General features: G+C 31.7%; 1 protein-coding gene across 18 annotated transcripts in view; it reads left to right on the top strand.

Moving 5' to 3' along the window:
• Positions 1–19341, top strand: part of Khdrbs2 (KH RNA binding domain containing, signal transduction associated 2) — a 585248-nt gene that overhangs the window by 249913 nt on the left and 315994 nt on the right. The window lies entirely within an intron of this gene.

Raw genomic sequence — 19341 nt, 5'->3', positions numbered from 1 at the left:
AAAAAAAAAAAAACACTTCCATGAGAAATGCTTTTGGCATTTTGATGGGGATCACATTGCATTTGTAGATTGTTTTGGGTAGTATTGACATTTTATCAACACTGATTCTTCCAATCTGTGAACATGGGGTGTCTGTACATTTTATTTATGTATTTATTTATTTATTTATTTAGTCATTGTTTTCCCCTTCAATTGAATTCATCAGTTATTTTTAGTTTTCATTGTAGAAATTATTCACCTCTTTGGTTTGATTTTTTTTTGTAACTATAGTAAATGTGTTTGCTTTCTTAATTTATATTTCAAATAATTCCCTATTGATATATAACAACAACAACACCCATTTCTTATGTTGCTTTTCCTAAATTTGTTTATTATTCTAGTAGTTTTTTGGTGAACTTTGGAATTTTCTATATAGAAGATATGTCATTTGCAAACAGTGACAATTTAAAATTCTCTTTTCTGATTTGCATGCCCTTCACTTCCTTCTCTTTTCTGAGAAGGACATCTAGCAGTATTTTGCATAAAAGTGGTGGAAGTGGGTGTCCTTGTTTTGTTCCAAATCCTAGAAAGAATACTTTCAGTTTTGTCTCATTCAGTATGATGTTAGGTTTTGTTTTTTTTTTTTTTAATCAATTATCTTTGTTATATTCCTTTTACACTTGATTTGTTTAGACCTCTATCATGAAGGATATTAAGTTTTATCATGTCCCCTTCCTGCATCTATTGAGATCATCATATGATTTTTCTCCTTGCTTCTGTTGATGTGGTATATCATATTTATTGATTTGCATATCATCTGTGCATTCCTGGATGAATCCCACTTATCATGGTGAATAATCTGGCTAATGTGCAGTGGATTCACTTTCCTAATATTTGTTGAGAATTTTTGCATCTTTATTTATCAAGAATATTGGCCAATAGCTTTATTTATTTTTTTGTTATTGGGTCCTCATGTGGTTTTAGTACTAGGAAATTCTGGCTTCATAGAATATGTTTGGAAGAATTCACCCCTCTTTAATATTTTAAAATAATTCAAGAAAAAAAATGGTCTTAGTGCTGTAAATGTTTGGTTGGACTTAGCAAACGTTTCCTTTGATGGAAGAATCTTTATTACTGATTCAATCTCATTACTTATTACTGACTTTTTAAGGTTTTATATTTCATCATTATTTAATCTTGGAAAGGTGTGTGTGTGTGTGTGTGTGTGTGTGTGTGTGTCTGTCTGTCTAGGAGTTTGTCCATTTCTTCTGTGTCATCAAATTTGTTGGCATACAGTTGTTCATAATAATCTCCAGTGTTTTTTTGTATTTCTATGGTGTCATTTGTAATGTGTCCCTTTCCATCTCTGTTTTATTTATTAGATTTTTCCCCCTTTTTCTTAGGGTAGCTAGTATCTTTTTTGAAGAACCAGCTCTTTTTTTTGTCATTGATCTTTTTTTGTTTGTTTTGTTTTCGACTCCATTTCATGTATTTCTATTCTGATCTTTATTATTTCTTTCCTCTTATGACATTTAGGTTTGATTCTTGTTTTTCTAGGTCACTGAGGCACAGTGACAAGTTGTATACATGAGATCTTCCTGCTTTTTAAATTGTTTTTTGAGAAAAAGAATAAAAGTTTTATTGATTTGGTAGCTTGTGAAAAGCAGAAGCTATGATTCTCAGAGGCTATGATTCTCACTGTGGAGCAGAGTATTGCAAAATGGGGGAAACAAGGCTATATTCTAAGTATCATTATTATTAGATGTAATTAAAACTCAGCTTATATACTTGAGAGAGCCATTTTTGGTGTTTCCATGTCAAGGGCTTTTTTCATGCTGGTGGGCAGTAGGTAGAAGGACACATAAGTTGGCTTGGGACAAGAAGAATACTAATCTCTGTTTCAGACACAGCTGTGTTTGAATCTGTTCCCAGTCACTGTCATCATCATTCATCTACATAACATCAGGGTGTTTGTTTTTCATTCATTCTCTAAGTTTCAGTCAGCTTTGGATCACTTTCTTTTTGGATACATGTGGTGATTGCTATAAACTTTCCTCCTAGTGCTACTTTTGCTGTTAAAATAGAGTTGAGTACATTGTGTCTGTATTATCATTTGTATCCAAAAATATTTTATTTCTCTTTGGATTTCTTCCATGTCTTATTGGTTGTTCAAGAATAAGTTGTTTCATTTTAATGTAGGTGTAGATTCTAAAGTTTTCTTGGTATTGTTTTCTAGTTTTATTACATTGTAGTTGGATAAGATAAACAATATGATTTCATTTTTTATTAATTAATTTATTTTAATTAGGTATATATGACAGAAGAATGCATTTTGATGCATTGAACACAATTGCAGCACAACTTTTCATTTCTCTGGTTGTACACAATGTCATGTCACAGTATATGTGCAATCATACATGTTCCTGGGGTAATAATGTCCACCTTATTGCCCCTCCCCCCCTCCCCCCCCATGGATCAGCATCCACTTATAAGAGAGAACATTTGACCTTTGTTTTTTGGGGACTGGCTTACTTTGTTTAGGATGATATTCTCCAACTCCACCCATTTGCCTCTTTGATGATTTTAAATTGTAACAAAGACATTAGAATATTGAGGTTATAAAATAAAATTCTGTTTCCATTACAGTTTGGTCAAAATGTATCAGTAAATTATAATTATGGATTTAAGGTCCAGTGTATTTGAAATATATAATGACATCATCATTGTTATTTGTCAAATAGGCTCAAAATTATAGTCTTTCTATAAATCAATTCTAACTCATAATTAAACGGAAACCATATTTCTTAGGTTTGTTTGTGTTTCATAGCTTTTCCTACTGACTGGCTAACATTATGAATAAAATGCTTGAAACCTTCCATGCAATGACAGGACCTTAGCAACCTTATCAATTAACTTTGTTACACAAACTCTCATTTAAATTCTGAGAAAATTAAAGTCCCTCTTTTCACTCTGCAATTAGACTATTAGCTCCAATGAAGAAGTTTTTTGTTTTTTGTTTTTTGTTTTTTTTTTATAAAAAAACTTCTGGGAGCATGGTTCACAATGTGATTCTTTCTCTTAGTGTCATCTCAATTCCCATACCTTGTAATCTAACACCATGCATTTTTTTTTCAACCAATATCCATCAAGGCTTATTGTGTCCCACCAATGTTTTACAATCTAGATAGTAGAGACACCCCGACCAAGACCAGTAACTTCTCTGCTTTCACTGAATTTAAATTCTATTTGGGTGGCAGTAGAAGGGAAAGAAAACAGATAAGCAAACCAGAGTACAAGAAAACCTATCAGGTTGTCACAAGTGCTATGTAGGCAACTGAAATTGTTTGATGTGATAGGAATGTATAGCTCGCTGCTCCAGTTAGCATCCTTAAGAAAGTACTCAGAGGTAATGTCACTGAGGCTGGGATAGTAAACTGAATAAGAAGCAGCAGCAAGCTCCTCCCTGTTCCTAGAGGATCAGGACAAAGAGCATTCCAGATAATTCCAGAAGACTGAAGCTTGGTTTGTATGGGACATGTTTTTTCAAAGTATTCCTTGAGTTTAGTGGAGGAGGAAGGAGGAATAGCACGATGAGGTTCAGGACTTAGGAATCTCTAGTTCAGATAGGATGTTTAAGCTAGAAAGAAGAGTTTGGATTTCCTTCTAATTGAAATAGAAAATCTTGAAATGAATCTGATTTATGTTTAAAAAAAAACCCAACTTCTTTGCATAGTAAAAATGAATTATTGGTAAACAAGAATGGAGACAGGATACCTAGTTAGACAATTGCTACATGGGTGACTAAGATATGGTAGTGACTTCAACTATAAGACTGGAACTCTAGGAGAGAGGGAGGGAGAGGGAGAGGGAGAGGGAGGTGCATGGCTTTGGAGTGTTTGCTGATAGAGATGATGTAGTTGGTGAGGGGCCATGAATAATCAAGAAAACTCCTAGAATTTGGGAGAGTGTTAACAGTTGCTGCCTTGTAGGGCTGTACTGGTGGAGCTTAATTTTGAGTGCCTTACAGTCATCCACATGACCATGCCAAGTAGATTAATTGTTATACTATTCTAGAGGTCTGGAGAGGAGTCAGTTTCTGGATTCAAATTAGGAAATACTTCTCATACACCATTGTCTTTTGCTTATTTTATGTCAGTATCCCTTGCCACTACCTTCTCTCTTGTTTATGTAAATATTCTCCTAAATCTGTTCTAGGCCACTTTAAATCTATGCTGTTCTTAGCAAAAGTTTTAACAACTGTATATTTGTTGATATCATTCATAGTACTTTGAGTTTCTAATAAAGATAATGCAAATAATAAACCAAAATGAATAGTAATAATGATTCCCAGCTAACATGGAATATTTGAAATGTCAGAAATCTTTACAAGTGCTCTGAGAGGTCTGTTATCAAAAATTTTTTTGTTGTTATTGTGGACTTTGGTACTAAGGATTGAACCCAGAGGACCATTACCACTGAACTACATGCCCAGTCCTTTTTATTTTTATTTTTTATTTTAAGGCAGAGTCTCACTAAGGTTATGAGGCTTGATTCAAACTTGGGATCCTCCTACCTCAGCCTCCCAAGCTACTGAGATAACAGGTGTGCACGACCACCCTGGCCTTTTGTTATCAAATTTAAGCATTACAAACGTTTAAATGTAATTTAAATGTAATGCAAATGCAAAAAGTAGGTGTTAACAATGGAGAGAAAGAAAGCAAATGTGCTAGCCAAGGCTGTTACTGATATCATTTCATTGAACCCAAGGTGAAACTAAGTCCTGTGGTCAAAAAGGAGAAAATACACTATTTGTTCAAGGGAGGCAAATATTTGCTTCATATGATACGTTGAAAATATTTGCCCACATAGAATATTGTTTGAGGAGTAATGGAGTTACATAATTTGCATTTATTACCATATTTTCATTAATTTTAACATTCATTCTTGGCATATGTCTACATTTCTTGAATTATAATATAAATTAAAATCATGAAAACCCTAATAAAATTCATGATATAGTTGACATACCTGACTATGGTCTTCCAAATTTGTACAATGTATGTTTAGAAGAAAGCCCTAGGGATAAGAGTGAATCACTCTGTTAAGAAATGCTGATTCATCAAATGTTTCTGATGACTCACAGATCATCTTATATAGTGGAATAGACTGAAACAATGATCACAGGTCTTCACCATTCTCTAGTTAAACCCTTTACAATGTAACTTTACATTGCCACCTGCTGATGGCTATGCTGATCTACCCCATACCTTGGCCCTGGTTCTTGTTTTGGCCAATGAGGAATTGTTAGATTCCTCTTGAAAGCTTGTTCTCTTGAACAGTATGTCATTGCTGTGACAGCCTTCCTGGACCAGCCTGCTAAAGGTGAGACATATGCAAAGGTGAGACACGTGGCTAAAACCAGGCTCCATCAGCCAGTATCCAACTAACCACCAGATATTAAGTGAACCCAGGAAGTATCAACAAAACCATGTGGCCAACCCCCAGTTGACTACAAATGCCTGGGCAGTAAGTGATTATTGTTTTATGCCACTGACTTTGAATAAAAGCTAATTGATGCATTAGCAATATCTGAATCAATTTATTTTGCTAATATAATTTTTACATATACATGAGATTATAATTTTCAAGCCTGCCTAAATAAATCCAAATGGGCTTTGCAATTTAAAATAAAAATTCTGAAGGATAAGAAGTCAATGTTCTGTAATTTAAATTCAGTATTGTGTATAGGTGGGTCTCAAATAAATGTTCTTGTATTCATGTAAACAGATGATTTTATCATTTCCATGTCCCTTACTTACTCTGAAAGGCAGGGACCACTTCGTATATATCATGAATTGATCAGACCTAGCTCTGTGACTTGCAGATAATTAACTCAGTAAAAATGCTGCAATATTTTTCTATAGTGCAAAAACGTTAGTAATAAATAACTATCTGACATCACCACCAGCATCTTTTCTAATGGGATTGAATGGACTTTACTGTTAAAGTAATCCCATCAATTTCCTCATCTGCTTTAACATAGCATGATAATATAAGAAATAGGAAGATTAGGGAAGTTGGCTGAGTAACTTAATTACTTTAAAATATTGTTACTTATATAAAATTTTAACACAGTTTTAAAGAGAATGGCAATACATTTATTTTGCTTATCTCAAATCATTACTGAGAAATGCATTCCCTCTATTCGTTAAATGTTTATCATTGTTTAAATGTTAGCAAGCTTCAAAATTTTTTACATTTTTATTTTCATGAGCATTGTGTCATTACATTGTGCTGGTGATTCTTAGTATAATGTTTATACTTGTAAATAGTGGGACTTAATTTTTCATGACAGGTTTGGTCAACATTACAGGAAGAATGATAGAGCAGGTTTCTGCCCAATTCATTCTGCATTCTAGGTGCTCCTCGAGTTCAGCACTCATGATTCTGAACAGATGGCAGAATCCTCTCAAAATCAAACACTAATAATTTCTTTCACACCAGCCTGATTTTTTTATTTTTCGAATGATGTGTAATTTATCAAAATGTTACTGTCATTATATGCCTGTTTATTATTTAATAATGAGCTCCTGGTTAGAAATCACACAGACAAGACCTGTGTGGGCAAAGAAAAAACTGCAACACCTTGCAGAGAGAGGGACAGGTGTGTTCACTTATGGAATAAGAAAAGTTGGGTATTGAGGCCTCAATTTTCCTCTATAATACATTTCTCTTTTATTTTTTAGAAAGCCAGCATTTTGAAAATGTCCTGGGTAATTAACAACTTGAAAAAAAAACTCATGTGTTAATATTTTATAAAGATAACTAGTAAAAATGATTGGTTATCTTTGGTCCTTATCATATCTTCCTATGTGATTTGTTGTTGTACAGTAATCAGTTAAATTTTGAATATACACTTTTCTGATAACTTATTTCATAAAACATTTTCACTTTGCATAAGGTTCAAAATAAACTATATTAGAAATACTGCTTTCATTTTCAAGAGCATTTCTTACGTTTTTCAAAGAGGTCTAGGGTTGGCTTAATTTGATAGTACATTAATTACATAGAAAGTTAATAATCCTTATATTTCATAATTTTTGAATTCTTGCCTTTTATTTTAATGCAAAATGATACAATTTACCTGCACCACATTTGAAGAAGAAATATGTAGATTTAGAACGAAAGAAAACAGAGGTTTGCAGTTTATGGATTGAGGCCTCTTGGTTTCTGACCCTTCCCACTCTGAACCTCTCCAAACCTCTGCAATTACCAATGTCTCAATAAGTCTTGTCCAACATTCTATCCACTTTGATTTTTTTATAACCTATACATACCTATAATTTTTATCACTTAGAGACAGTGTCACATAACAGTTTCCTTCTTGTAATTTTATTTTAGCTCTCAATTATTTCATATAATTTTTAAATTATAGCTATAAGCTTCTGTAGGATGAAGTGGATACTTCAAACTTGTATATTCTATAGCAATTAGCATCAGACAGGAAGCTGTATTTAATGTGTGGGTTAAGAAAGACAGACTCTTTATTCTGTTTGGATTGGAGTGATGGGAGTCAAGGACTGGTAGAGGATGTTAAGTTTGCAATTTAATTACAGAGGCCTATTAGCATTATCTTATTTTCCAAGTTGAAAATAACAAGGCTGACAGCAACTGTAATACTACCATTTTTAATGTTTAGTGTGTTCCAGAAGCTGCAGTAAAGTAATCATGTAAGACATCCTTTAACTCTTAGAAGAAGGATGGGAGGGGGTAACATTGCTCAATGGCATAGATTAAGAATTTAAGGATTTCAAGGCATTAACAATTTGTCAAATATCAATGTATTAGCAACCACATGGCAGATTTGCGACTTTCAGATGTAATTAACAGCAGAGCTTATGTTCTTCACCCACTATCATGGCATCAATAAAGCCATCTCTTCTGAAACAGAATGTGAGAGTTCAGAGTGGCAATCCACTGTCTTAAATTGGGAAAAACAGGTTTTCAAGTTAATATTGTGTGATAAACTATTGTCATTTAGAAACTTTATGCTTTGATTTGTTTCAGTCACTGATATGGTTTTCACTATGATATTTCATGTAATATGTACACTTTCTGAATCTGAATGAAAGGAGTTTTCAACAAAATATTGCATCAAATATAGCGTCAGTCTTAGCATTCTCAACTTCAGGGGATCAACATTTGATGACTGCATCTCCAAAGGCAGTAGTTATGAACTACTTAGAAATTGACTTCCCCTTTAAATTTGTTTTACTTAAAATTTATAGACTTGAAATGAAACTAATAATAGCCATCATAGTTAACTGTTGAACATTGTTTTAAATGCTACCCACATATTTATTCTGTTTCTCACAAAAATTCCACTGAGGTAGCTACTGTTTGCCATCCTCATTTACAATAAGGAAATCAGTATAAAGTATGTAAGTTACTTAAAGTCATATGACTATAAAGAAGGAGTCCTGTTAGTTTTGCAAAATCTAAAGCATTTTTTAAATATTTCTCTTTGGCAGGTTATACCCAGCTGCAAATATGTATTTTATTGTTTTTACATGATCCTGAATGTAAGCATTATTTTGTCTTTAAAGAAAACTTTTGTATACTGGGCTTGGTGGTGCATGCCTATAATCCCAGTGGTTCAGGAGGCTGAGGCAAGAGGATTCAGAGTTCAGAACCAGCCTCAGCAAAAGTGAGGCACCAAGGAACTCAGTGAGACCCTGTCTCTATATAAAACACAAAATAGGGTTGGAGATGTGGCTCAGTGGTTGAGTGCCCCTGAGTTCAATCCTCAATAACAAAACAAAAACAAACAAACAAAAAAAAAAAAAAAGAAGAAGAAGAAGAAGAAAGAAAGAAAGAAAGAAAAAAGAAAAAGAAAAAAAACTTCTGTAATGAACAAATAGTAAAATTGTTTGAAATTTCAATCAAAATGTGGTCTGTTTTTTGCTTTTCGTATGAGGAGCTTCATGTCTCCATGCAATCAATGCTTTGCATTTTTTAATATAAGAAATGAGGAATTAATTTATGCCTGCTATTTTTTTAACTTTTGTAGATTCTTATAGCACAGCATTTGCATGCTAATTGTATTTGTTCTCCAGTATCCCATATGCCTTTAAAACTATGACATAAATATGAAGACATCAGACAAGAGTCTTTTGGTTTTTTAAACTTGTAGTGTTGAAGGTTTGACATAAAAGCTTCCCTGTAGTCTGTACTTCCACTTTTCAGGCACTGAATTTCTTGTGGGGAATTGTAGTTGATATTCTCTAAAGAGCAGAGGTGTCCTATGCACTTGTTCCTTATTAACATAGTCATATGTCTTAAAGGTTTTCTTCAGAATGTTAATTATACTTTAAGTTTCACTTTCTATGTTTGAGAGGTAATAATTCAACAAATTAGATTTACATGCAAATTAAGAATAAAGTGTAATCTGTAGCATCTATATTTTATATTTGATGAGTTAGGCTGAGAAGCAAGCTCAAGCATTTTTTTTAAACAGGTAAAATTTATGTACTATATCATAAAAAAATAAAAATATGAAAGGGCCATGAACAAGAAATTAATCTTTCTAAAATACTTTGCATAATAGTGGCAGAGTAGAGTGGTCCTCCCACAAATATCTATTATAAAGTATACAGAAAGTGTTTTTTTTTAGTTGTTTATAATGCTAGTAGTTTTCTAACAGTAAGCAGAAGCTGGAAGGAGTTAATTGTTGAAAAACTGAAAGGAGACTGGGAAAGATTTATGATTGTAGCTTTCTTATTTGAGGAGACTTTCTAACTCCTATTGCTGTGATGACCTTAGAAAAGTAGAAAATCTGATCAAGGAAGAAATGCCTATTTTGTCTTACCCTTACACAGATACACATGTAATTAATATTTATTTTAATTAATGCTGCCTATCATAATTTTATTCAGTTTTACTTGCAATATTAAAATAGTCTTGTGATTTAATGAAGTTTCTTGTAAATAGCCCAAAGCAGGATTTTAAAAAAATTAAACCCAATAACTCCTGCATTATGTTTTGAGACTTTTTTATTATATAATTTGATGTTTGTGCCTTCAATCTTATATATCATGATTTGTCTTGCTTCATTAGAATTTCTTTTTTCTGATTTGTCTTCTTTTAAATTACTTGAATATTTGCTATTTAAAATATATTTATCTTTAAATGTTTACTTGGCCCACATGTTGAAATATTTCAAATCTACTCACAAGTGAAGGAAGGAATTAAGGACATTTCAATATTTTCTGAATCTAAACGTGATAATTTCAAGTATTTTAATGCACATTCTAAGCATATTTTTGGTATTATTGTTATGGCTATTGTTATTTTGTAGACACCTTATAGTGTTTGATGAAATCCAATCACATACTGATGTTTACAGATATTTTTGCTCATTTCTCCTTGCATCTCTGCTCTTATTTTGACTTCATTTCTTCCTTCATGAAATATAGTTTTTAGCAATTACTTTGGAAAATTATTTGAAAGATAATTAGTTTCATAATTTTAATTCGCAGTTATTTACTCTTAGAATTTCAATGTTGTCATTACATTTATTTTGTCTTACATTGCTGGTTTTAAAATGTCCATCAGTCTGATTTTACTCTGTGCATATGTAATCAACCATTCTCCTACAGTTTTGCTCCTGTATATGTAGGGAATATTTCTTTTATTTATTCTAAATGTGATTCATTCCTATTCCCCAATCATATCTTATAGATTCTCAATTGTTAGGATATTCTTTTTCCCCCTGTGTTTTCTCCTGTACAAGTTATATGCTAGAAATTCTTATTCTATAATCCATTTCTCTTGATGCCTTTTCACACTTTTCATCTCCTTTTATCTCTGCTTTGCATTTGAGGTAATTTCTTGAATATCTACTATCTTTTATACTGTTTATCATCTACTCAAATTTAAATGCCATCAGTTTTATCTTTTTATTTTTAAAAGTTTTATTTTGTGATTTCAACATCTGCTTTGTAAGTATATATTCTTTATTCCATATTTATAGTTTTGTGTTTTCATATATTTCTCACTTAAAACTTTACAATTACATAGTTTTTTACATTGTTTATTGACAGTTTCAAGTTCTAAAGACTGGTTTCTACATGTAACTTTTATCCAGATTCACTTGAAATAGCTTATTTCTAAAATTTCTTTCATATTCAGATGAATTTTATTTTTGGTTCTTAAATATTTTTTCTTTCTTTTTAATATAAATTATTGCCAATAAATTATTGAAAATTATGGTTTTTATAATTTTAACAAGGGTAATTTATATTTTAGAAGATAGCTGTTCAAAATGTCTAATCCTTCATACTGCTAAAGCACATTGGAATGATTTATTTTATTTTCTTATAGTACAAATTAATTTTCTTTTTCATAAATTAGGAAATATTATGGTGGCTTCAAAATGATGACAATAGTAGTAGAAATAGTAATAAATATGACACATTAATTATAATAATGTCTATACATGACAGTTTTTACAATATGTAACTGATTCTCTTAGAATTAGCTCTTTTGCAAATATTGCTTTGTTGATTAGAAAGATAAGTGAATGGCAAAACCACTTAGTATTACACTACTGATTAATGACCGTTAATGTCAAATTTATGTGCTAAGTGTAATCAGAGTTTTAATCCCTTCAATGAATTTCAAAAATGACTGTATTTTGCCTTTGTTTAAATTAAAGGGAAAAGGCACAATTCTCAATCATGAAGTTGAAAAATTTTCTATTCTCAAGTATTTCAGTTTAACTAAAATGAATTAGATATTAATGAGTAAATGTATTTTTGTACAATACAAATACATCTACATTGGTATGGGTTTCACTAACTGATTTGGAAGTAACTATGCTTTTTCTAGAATTTATAGTTATTCTATTTTGGCAATGTTCATTAAAGGGAAAAATATAGCAATGGCATTTTACAGATAATTAGGTATACATTCCACAAATAACAAGTGTATTTTAAGTATATATTTTACAAATAACAAACAATATGTAACAATTGACATATTTTTATAAATGGAAAAGATTCAAGCAGGATTCATTCAATAAACCTTTACTGAGTATTAAATTGTGTCTTTTTAAATTGTTGAATTATTTTAAACCAGTGCTGTGAGTTACATTCACTACAATAGTTACATAAGAAATTTGAATTTAATATTTCATTATGGTTATGGAGGAATCAGAGAATGGAATAGGACTAATGCAATTAACATTACATTATGGATAACATATTTACAAATAACTCCATAGACCTGCCAACATCCCTAATTATTTATATTCACGGATAATATTTGAAAAATATTTCTCCAGAGAAGAATTTTAAAGTAGTTTACTGTCCTTTATATCATCAAATTAAATTAAAATCTCACAACCAAAGACTATTTTTAAGTGATATGTTAAAAAAAAACTAGTCAACTATACAAAAATCAAGTGCTCTATCACATTGATTTTCTTTTATTACTTCTGGACTAAGAAATTTCTCTTATGTGATTTTGTTTCATTGTTGTTGTTGTATTTATGTATTAGTGCACTTGATAAGTTAAAAGTAGTAATTTCACAAACATTTGGAGGAACCTAACCCTTGGAGATAGGATTAAGACAGACAAGAACTGTTGTTTGAATTAAAATTATGCCTGCATGCACAGAAAAATGAGTTCGAAAAATATGTGTAATTTAGCCAAAAAGAAAATGCATAAGATTTTGTGTATATTGTTTTAGCTATGAAAAAATTCCACATAAATAGTTGTTAATTAGAAGCAATATATTAAATTATCAGAATTAATTAAAATGAATTATGAAAAATTGCTCCAATTTTTCAACTTCATGAGTTACTATTTTAAAAATTATTTTGTAGATCTCATATTTTAATTAAGAGAAAATAATTAAAATGATTTATGAAATTGAATTATAAAAAACTTTACCTAAACATCCATATGCAATTATAGAAAAAGAGTACACATCAGATTTTTATGATAATAGCCATTTATATTTCACATCTTGTAATTTTTATTGACTCATTGAGATTTTAAAATAATATATTTTAAGTTGCTTAATTATATAATTTAAATGTTTATATTATTTACCTTTAAAAGATGTGTTTAACAATTTGACAATATATTTATGTAAATGAAAATTCAATGATTTTATAATTATTGTTTTTATGATAGTTATTATAAATAGTAGAAATGGGTAAAAAGACAGGTATTATATTTAAAAAATAAATTTCAGAATGCGTTTTTATCAGAAAAGTTTTTCAGGACCAGCTGACTAATAATTTTTCTTTATTTTTATGTGGTCCTTACCATCTCATTATGTGGAATTCATTGCCTCACACATGCCATGCAGGCCCTCTACCTCTGAGCCACAATCCTAACCCTTAGCTGACTAACAAATATATAATGGAGAAAAAAATTGGTTCCTATTTTATTCATAATTTCTAGTAATAACAATATACCAAGAAAAGTATTGATATCAGTATTATTATCTTACTTCACACATGATTCATCTTCAATACTAAAAAATTGTGGAGATACATGAAGGAAATACCAAACACCAGTGCCTAACTTTAGAAAAAAAATCATTATGATGAGTATGCTTCTTGATTTCCATAAAAGATGCTAAATTGGCAAAGTAAATGGTTTCAACAGCCTTTACTTACAGATTACACAAAGGAAGCACTCCTACTATTCAGTAAAAGCCTTGCAGAAATCAGGGAACATCACACCTTCTATGATTCATCCAAAATGAATACAGTGTCTTAACATGCTAAAATTTAATTTCTCCTTTGATCAAATTTCAAGTTCACATTCTTCTTTTCAATAATTTGTCAAATAATGTTTTTTTTTTCAGTAAATGCCCTTCAAAGTCATTTACCTTTTTTCAACCTAAATATGAAATAGATGTGTCAGTGTTAAGCACAAAAAAGTAAACAGAAAGAAAAAGCCCACAACTTTTACCTCTGAGATTTGTTTGCCACGGTGTCATTATTTCATCGAGTGTATGTGTCACTAATATTTGCACAGACACTCTTGGTAGAATTTCACTCCTATTGGATTTGCAAGGAGTAAAACCAGCCAAGTCTATGAATGACTTGCATTAACATTCGGAAGTGAATGCCATCAAGCATTTAATCTTATTTAGGCATGGTCCATGCTACTATCATGGAAGCTTGTTTTGCTATTGTTCTTGCAAGTATTGGTTTTCTGTATTTTTATTTTCAACCTTTGTAGTTTCAAATTAGCACTTTTTTACCACTGTTCTCAGAAGTATCTGTTATGATGAAAAATATTTTCATTTTTCTAATACATTCAGTGTTTTCAACACAATATCATGGTAATAGTCCCAATATGTAAAAACACAAATGATTATAACACCTTCTATGTTATATCATCAACTTACAATGTAATTATAAGGAATTATACAATATAATTTATAAGAAATTAGAAAACATAATTCCTTAGTGAAAATTCATAGAGGATCCTGTAGTGTGTTACTTACTCTGGTGAATTTCTGAGTATATTGATGATTTTTAAACCAGACATTACTGACCCATTAACTCTGCTAATTGGGCTGCAACCTAATTTACATGTTCTTTAAGGACTTTGATCTTGAGTTGCTCATCTGTTTTTACATTTTAGGAATCATTTAAATTGACCTTCTGGAGAAAGGTGACCAAAACTCCAGTATCACTCCAATGATACTCTGGGGTCAAGAAGGGCTGCTTCTGAAACACTATACATCATTGTTCAAACACAAACTATCACTGTTCTCAAAGGTGCTTTGTGCTAATTTTCAACCTATATTCTTCTTGATATTTTTTTTCTTTTATATATTTATTTGCAGGTCAACTGAATATGTTTCTTCTGATCTTTAGACTGATTTAATTATATGTAGTTTTCATCATAGCCAAGTGTTTTTTTAATTTTTGCTATTGAAGGTCCATACTTCCCTAATTTTTCATTATTTGAATATTGTTAAACCTATACCTGACAGTTTATAAGGACATTGCTTAAACATTACAAATTCATGATACTTGAATTGAGTCTGTTTTATTCCTCTTTTCTGTCACTCCATTATGCTTAAGTTTGTAATAAATAGTCTTTCAGTTTGATTCTTGATCCCATCATTATTTACTCTTTTAACAATAGAACTTTGTGAAGGATGCTAAAAAGTCTTCCACTTACATTAAAAATCTAATCAACTAATATTTTGTTATAATGTAAGAAGGCTTCTCATGTTACATTTGAGTTTAGCAAAAAAATGAGATTAATTTGTGATATTTAACTAGAATGATAATGATAATACTTTTACTGTGTATCTATCACTGGTTCTAGATGAATATTTCTGATTTTCTTCACTGTAACAGTACCTAGTGTGTTTTGTATCATGACTCAACACACACACACACACACACACACACACACACCATTGTGGTGGGTTAAACAATGATCCCCCAAACAGTATATATTTCTAATCCTAGAACTTATAATAGCATCACCTGGCATGATAAAAGAGACATTTTGAAGATTTAATGAAGAATCTTAAAATGAGGAGAATATGCTATTTATCTAGCTGGTCCCAAAGCAATCATAAATGTCTCTGTAAATAAGAAGTAACAGGAAACAGAAAAAGTAGATATAAAGATAGTGTAGGGGAAAAGTGCTACCTTCCTCACCCATTGCTAGGTTCATCGGTAAGTTCATAAGACTTCTACCACTCAGTTCATGGCTTAGACTCTAACAGCTAAAGAAAAAAAAAAAAAAAACACAATAAACTTTTAAATGTAACCTTTTTGTGACATGGGAGCCCTCATAAATGAAGACCCAAAGACCCAGGAGAACCATTTCATGGTTGGTAGGTAGTGCAGGACTATGTTTAAAGGAAAAACTACGATCTTGTGGTAGGAACCTAGAGGTCTTAAGGCTTGTTTGTTTAGATTCTTGTTTGAGTCCCTGAGTGAGACTTTTTTTATGGGTAAAGCATAGGACACCTGTCACATGAGGGTCTTCAGGGAAGAAAGAAGGGTTCACAGGTCAGAGAATAACCTTCTAAGGTTCTATAGCCTACTTCAGGGGAGAAAGAGTGAGGATAATAGTAGTTCTAGAGGTTACTCAATTTCCTTCACCTAAAACCACTTACTATACAGAGGTTTCATTCATAGAATCAGGATATGTAGGATATAAACAGTGGTCAGGGAGGAAATGGAGGAAGGAGCCACAGAGCCAAGGAATTCCGGTGGCATCTAAAAACTGGGAAAGGCAAGAGCACTGATATCCCTACACAGGAACACACCACTGCACACCTGTTGGATTGCTGACCTCAAAACGGGAAGAGAATGAATTTGTGTTGTTTTAAGACACTGTATGTGCTAATATGTTACAAAGGCACTAGGAAACTAATGCAATAGTATACAATTGAAACAAAGGTTTTATCAAACAATATTAACCTTACTATATAGAATGCTGTTTTGCCGCAGTCTGGCTGGGCACAAAATCACGAGCCACTCAAGCAGGAACAAAGTTTATTTTTTGAAACTGCCGCCAATGTCCGGTACAGCCCGGGAAGATTTTTTCCACCCACGCGGCCTCCTCCCGGACCGCAGAGAGAGCTCCTCCCCCGGAACTCCCTCCTAGTGTACTTCCCCAACCAATGGGAACTCTCCAGGAGTCCCGTAGCCGGCCTAGGTGAACAGCAGGAGTCCAATATCCATATGAATGCAAATCTTAACATAATCATATCATCTCAATGGCTAGCTGTTGTCACCTTTCTACCAAAAATGCCATGCATCATATACTTGGCTCTTAGCACTGTTTGATATTATTTACCCTACTGCATTTCATTTTGTTTCACTTTTTAGAATGTCAATTGAAATCTAGTATATTGATGGAACTTAGATGTAATACGTCTTGACCTGCAGTTTGGCAAATCCGAGACCTGTGCTTTAAAACATGTCTAGCCAGGCACTATGACACATGTCTGTAATCTCAGCAGCTCAACAGGCTGAGGCAGGAGGAGTGAAAATTCAAAGCCAATCTCAGCAATTTAGCAATGCCCTAAGCAACTTAGGAAGACTTTGTCTCAAAATTAAAAATTAAGAATGGCTGGGGATATATAGCTCTGTGGTAAAGTGCCCTGAGTTCTATCCCCAGTATCAAACACAAAACAGAACACAGGTCTAGATATTTTTGTTGTGGTGGTTACTTTCTTTTTCTTTCATTCTTTTTTTTTTGCTACAAAAATTAAATGTCAGTTACATTGTACACATATGAAATTTCATTCTTATTTATTTGCTTTAGTCTACAGTTTGATTTTGTATCAGAGTTAGATGTCGCATAATTTAGATTTAGATCCACAAGCTCTGACACTTTTAAAATACAGCATAGATTGTGTCCCCTATTTTTATTCTTATTTTTAAATTTTTATTCTTATCAAACTGGAATTTTAAGCAAGGCACATTGGCTACAGGCTGAGGCAAGACAGTCAGAAGTTTAAGGCGAGCCTGGGCAGCTTGGTATGACCCTGTCTCAAGTGAAAAAAAGAAGGGTTGGGGACATAGCTCAGTGGTAGAGTACTTAATTAGCCTGCATGGAACAATAGGATGGATCCCCAATATCTACTTCCTTAACACACAAAAAGACTTCCAAAGTGGAATACATTGGTCTACAAAGTGTTTGCTATGTAAACAGTATGCGTGGAGTTATTAGATCAAATAACTCATTTATGTATTTAAAAATATTTTAAAGTATTAGTTTATAACATAAGCTATGCTACACAATGATTAGAAAATAGTAACAAAAATGTCACTAATGGAATCAATTATGCATCATTTATTTTAGTGATAATTAATAACTCCATATTTATTTTATTTGTGTAAATATATGTATTTTTTTGGTACAATAGATTATACCCAGGGACTTCTATCACTGAGACACAGCCCCAGTCCTTTTTATTTCATTTTTTGGACCTCATTAAATCATAGACACTGATCTTAAATTTATGATTCTCCTGCCTCAAAGGATTACAGGCAAGTGCCACCCTGCCCAGCTTCTTTCTAACTTTTATTTGCATTTTACATCCATTATACCATATATATCTTTGCTACCCACTTGTGCTCAGCTTTATTTTATTAATTATTGGACTCTCATTGTTTTTACTGTAGTTTTTTCTTTATCATTAATGGGAAAATTATTTAATGTTATTTCGCTTCCACCATAATATAAGGGAAATGAAAATTCAATTTTATTTTTATCTTTAATCATAAACTATTAACATCCTATTAATTAGTTAAAAGTTTTTATCAAATAAACAGTGATTTTAATGAGAAGGAAAATTTTTCAACATATATAAATTTTCATGATCTAACAGTTATGATTTAAAAAATATAATTTAATTTTTTAACTGACACACAAAAACAAATTTGTACATTTTAAAAAATGATGTAATGTTTCCCTGCATGCATATATTGTATGATTTTTAAATTGGGTTAAGCCTATCTGTCTCCTCTAACGTTTATCATTTCTTCATGTTGAAAACTCAAAATTCTTTCTTTTAGCATTTTGAAATGGATGTAGATTACTGAATCTAGAGTCACCCTACGTGCAATAGCATACCAGAATTTCTTAATCCTATCAAAATATAACCCACTGATCAGTTTTCCTATTCCTCCCTCCCGCTTCCTTCCCTAGTATCCGGGATCCACCATTCTACTCTCAAATTCTTTGAGATCAACTTGTTTAGCTTCTACATGTGGTACTTGCATTTCTATGCCTAACATATTTCAGTTAACCTAATAATTTCCAATCTATCGTTGCTTCCAAAAAATATCAGTATTTCATTCCTGTTTTCTGGCTGAGTAATATTCCATTGTGAATTCGTACCACATCAGCTTCATCCATTCACATGGATTCTTTCCATTTCCTAGATATTATGAATAGTTATGGAGTGTTTCTTTGATATACTGATTTCATTTCCTTTGGAAGTATACTCAATAGTTGAGAGTGGTGGATCACAGTTTACTTCTAGTTTTAATTTTTTGAGTAACCTCCATAATGTGAATTTTTAACTAGTTTTAAAATTCAGATTGGTATTACCCAAACTTTCTTGTTAATAATTTGTAATCTGATTTGAGTTAGTTTATTGAAATTGGTACAATTTTGGGGTCAATAAAATATATGTAATTTTAAACAATGAGAACAATAGTGCTATTTAAAAAGGGTTATTCTTTGAATTCACAAAGTAATAATGTGTCCACAGTAAATAAAGGAAAGGAAAACATCTTTAAATTATATGAACATTTTTGTTCATGAAAGCAATACTTGATCAACATGTTA

Source organism: Marmota marmota, unplaced genomic scaffold (assembly GCF_001458135.2).
Source record: "Marmota marmota marmota unplaced genomic scaffold, marMar, whole genome shotgun sequence".
Lineage (NCBI taxonomy): Eukaryota > Metazoa > Chordata > Mammalia > Rodentia > Sciuridae > Marmota > Marmota marmota.
This window is presented reverse-complemented; position numbering and strand designations above follow the sequence as displayed.